This window comes from Oxyura jamaicensis, chromosome 1 (assembly GCF_011077185.1).
Source record: "Oxyura jamaicensis isolate SHBP4307 breed ruddy duck chromosome 1, BPBGC_Ojam_1.0, whole genome shotgun sequence".
NCBI lineage: Eukaryota > Metazoa > Chordata > Aves > Anseriformes > Anatidae > Oxyura > Oxyura jamaicensis.
The window spans coordinates 42,400,631-42,404,783 of NC_048893.1; the positions used below are offsets into that span (position 1 = coordinate 42,400,631).

Consider the following 4,153-nt stretch of genomic DNA (forward strand, 5'->3'; position numbering starts at 1 on the left):
AAAAAAAAATAAAGCGCAGGCACTCTTGCGATGCTAACTGCTCCTTCAGGTGTAATAAAAACGCACGGCCAACTCTCCTCCCTCCACGCCTCCCTGGCTCCCGGAGCCACGCGCCGGCACACACAGGGCAGCGGCGGGCCTGAGTCACCTGCACAGGCCTCAGGGGAGACAGCTCTGTGACAGAGCGGGGTGCTGGTGCTGGAGGCGAAAGCGGTGTTAATTTTGGCACTCCTTAATCACGTCTGCTAGCAAACCTAACACCACCGGGTCAGTAAATCCACCCTCCTCCATGCACCCCAGAGGTCCTGTCTTGACACCTTCCCCTCTTCAGCCAACAGCTACGTGCTTCCGTATCCCTGACTGACACGGGCTGGTTTTTGTACAGCTACAGCTCTTGGAAAACTGATTTAGGATTAAATTCGTTTCTAGCCTGCATACAAATACCAAGGATGCTTAAACCAATGGGGCACTGGGGGCTTCTCTACTTGACTAGCTTAAAACCAGAAGCCATACCGTGCATGCATCAAAGAACAGATAGGTGTCAAGAAGGCCCAAAAAACAATTGAAATAAAGCCAACACAAGAGATTTGGAATTGTAAGATCTCTCACACAGGGAAAGCTGGTAAATAGCAACCCATTTCTAGCAGGGCTGCCATTTTCTGCATTTTCACTGCAACAAGTACAGAAGTTCGTGCCTATTCCACGCGGCCCCACAATGCCATCGCCGCACAGCACTACCGTGGAAAGTGGCTGTGAAGATGCAGCCGCTGCAGAAGGCACCTGTCCCAGCAAGGACTCCACACACAGACCTCACAGCCTGCGTGCCCCTTCCAGACACGGCCTGGGGTGCCCACACTACCCCAGCAAGCCCTGAGACCTCCCAGCAGCTGCAGGACAGGAGGACGGGAGAGGTGGCCTGCTGGAGTCTGGACCTCCATGACCAGACCACCACATCCAGACTTCTACAAACCAGACCTCCACGACCACCACCATCCCCTCAACCTCCGGCCAGGCCACAGCACCCTTCCCTCTCCCAAACTCTTCCAAAGAGGATGGACTGGAGAAGACAGGATTGGCTCAGGCTGAGAATTTCATTTCTGAGCTTGGGAGATCTGTGGCGGAGACTGAGCCACTGATATTTTTCTAATATAAGGAACATATAAGATGCCTAGAATTTGATAGCTGCTTTTTAATTAAATTGAAATAAGTAAATCACAGCCCGTTGCCATGGAGAATGAACAGACACAGCCTCTTGACTCCAGGGCAGGATCAAGCAGGAGAGGCAGACAAGGCTGTGAAATTAAAAACACCTATTTTAAAGCAAATGGTCTTGATAATTAGCAAAAAATGTGGCATAGGGAAATAATATAACCATATGGCAGGAAGTGGTTTTCAAGGTGAACTACAAAGCTGTTTTAAATAAATGAATAAACTGCTGGAGCTGCTGGGTCACTCGCAGAACCATATAGGCAGGATTAGACGTCATTTAAAAAAATATATACAAAAAAAAAAAGTAATTAGCTCTTCTTTTCGCATTCCTGCCTATAGTCTACATCTGTGTTTGTTCTTATTTTTACAGACTTGTTTCAAGCGATTAACGTTTGCACCTATTTGCAGCTACCAGCGAGCCGTCAAACTCACGCATTTTCAAAAGCCTTGCAGCTCACCCTGAAGCGAGAACCAAGTTTGTAGGATATAAAACCTTTTATCTCTTCCTCGGTGTCATTACACAATCCCAGCCAGGTCATCCGACACTAATAATCGCTCCTGAAGCCGTGCGTCTCTGCTATGATTTCCGCGACAGAGAGAGAGACTGGGGGGGGTCACGCACACCACGCGTCGGACCCCGCGATGCCCCGCTGCAGAAGCAGAGCTCGGAGGGTCGGGGAGGCTGAGCACGGTGTCCCCTCTGCTCCTGCTCCTGCCTGCTGCCAGCTCACCCTTCAAGGGCTGTGAAGAGGGGGCCGGAGAGTTTGCGCTGCTCCTTTACCACCCCTGCAGGCAGGCTGTCCCTGTCCGTGGCCGTTGTCCCTGCCCTTTCAAACCCCTTCTGGTCTGCTCAGATATGAAAGGCGCACAGCGAGAGGCTCCCTCATTACCTTTCTGAGCCCAGACAGAGCAAACCTGAGCAAGACTGTCTTACAGTTTCCAGCGAGCATATGGCCAAAGTGCATCAAATTCATAATAGCTTAAAAATACTTGAAATAAATTCTACCCGATGACTCAGTTTCAAAAATGTGCTGTGTATTTTTTTTTTTTAAAGGGAAGGGACAGACAAACTAATCTTCACTTCAAACCTCTCGCCCAGTCTAGGGGAAAAACCAACCTTTCCTCCTTATTTTGTATGGACACAAGCTGGCAGCCACAGTCATTAGTCTTCCACAGCAGCTAATGACCCACACGAAGCAAACTGTCAGGATCCCGGTCCAGGCCCTTGTGACACAGCCGGTTACATTAAAAACAGTCATATTTTCAGCGCTAATCAGCAGAAGCTGAGCTGGCTATTGACAGATTCTCCCCTGGTCCATCCACCCCCAGACCAAGAAACCGCCTGCAAAGGGAAGGGAGCCAGGATAGGTACCGTAGATAAAGAAGGGCTGGGGAAAAAACAAGCACTCACAATCAGAATTCCCTGCTCACCGCTTTGCCCCAAGTTTGGAGCGTTTACCGCTATAACTGGAGTCACACTAGGTAAGATTTGTAGCTTCCATTAAAAATAAACTCGAGGCCCAAGCCTGCACGAAGAAGTGCATAAACCTGCACATAGGGTCCACCCTGCAGAGTGCTGCCAAGGACCCCAGAGCCACCCCAGGCAAGCCCTGGCGCATGCATGGCACGAAGGGGCCAGCTCTCGGTCCTCGAGTCCCCTGACCAGGGCAGTATCAACAGGGCTTGGTCCTGCCCTCGGAGGCACTGGGCACGCAGGGGAGAGCAGTGGCTTGCTCCTCCTCACCCCTTAGCTTTACTTGTTTTGAATTCTGATTTAAAGAGCGTTAGTTAGCACCGGCAGGGCCAGCCCAATGCCTTCTCCTGGAAGGGAACCGCGGTTTCTCCTCGGTCCCCACAAGCCAAGATAAGCGCTGGAAGGAAGCCACCGTCCCAGGGGCACTCCCAGCTGGACAGAGCCGGGGCACACGGCCACCCAGCGCACAAGGAAGATGCTGGCCGAGCTCAGGAGTGGATTATTTCAGTATCACAGAAGCGAGGGTCACGGGCCGAGAAGGAAATTGAAAAAGGAGAACAACAACAACAAGCAGCTGGCCTCCGACGCCAGCTCCGGCCGTGCCACCGTCTCTGCTCCCAGCGGGGTCTCCGGCCCCAAGCCTTTGTCGCCGGAGGACGGCGTCACCCGCGTGTCACCCACGGCTGCTGTCGACAAGTTCAAGTCACGGTCCCGGCAGGCACGTACGTCCCAGGGAAAAGGCAGCTGGTACCGGGACGGTGCTTTAACAGGACATGGGATCACCCAAAAGGTCAGGGTGGGCTGGGGGGCATGCAAGGAGGGGGAAGCCATGCACGGGGCTGCACAGCGCTCACCATAAAGCATCCACGGCTGGGGAAGGAAGCAAGCGGCGGGGCACGGCAGCCAGGACGCCCACAGGAACCCGTGACCGAGGCACCCCACAGCACGCGTGGGGCCGCCAATTCCCCATAGATACAGGGGATATGGGGGGGGGGGGGGGAGGCTGCTTTGGCGGCTGTCGTACCCAAACCCACAACAAGCCCCGCGCACCGAGGGAGGGGGGTGGAGGGGAAGAGAATAAAAAGTCACCTCCAGCGGGGAGAAGAGGGGGGGATACCCAGACCCAGACCCGGACCCAGACCCGGACCCGGACCCGCCGCCCCCCGTCCCCCCCTGCACGCTCACCTGGCGGGGCCGCCCCTCACCGTGCCATGGCGGCCCGGCCCGGCCCGGCCCGGCCCTTCCCGCGGCGGGGAGCGGGGCTCCCGGTTCTTTGTTGCGCGGCGGGGAGCGGGGCACGGATCCTGTCACGTCATGTGACCCGCCGGGGGTGTCGGCTTTTTTTTTTTTTTTTTTTCCTCCTTTTTTTTTTTTCCCCCTTTTTTTGGCGTTATTTATTTATTACTTATTCATTCCCTCCCTCCCTCCCTCCCCCCCCCTCCCTCCCACCCGCCCACCCTTCAGGCCGCG

The 4,153-nt window shown here is 54.5% G+C and overlaps 1 protein-coding gene across 3 annotated transcripts in view; it reads right to left on the reverse strand.

The window, feature by feature from the left end:
• The window catches only part of TCF20 (transcription factor 20), a 59,339-nt gene extending 56,225 nt beyond the window's left edge, over positions 1-3,114 (reverse strand). For all 3 annotated transcript variants that reach the window (XM_035335228.1, XM_035335220.1, XM_035335210.1), the window contains exon 1: positions 3,110-3,114. The gene's annotated coding sequence lies outside the window, so the exon portion shown is untranslated. The remainder of the gene's footprint in view (positions 1-3,109) is intronic.
• Positions 3,115-4,153: the final 1,039 nt, after the last annotated feature.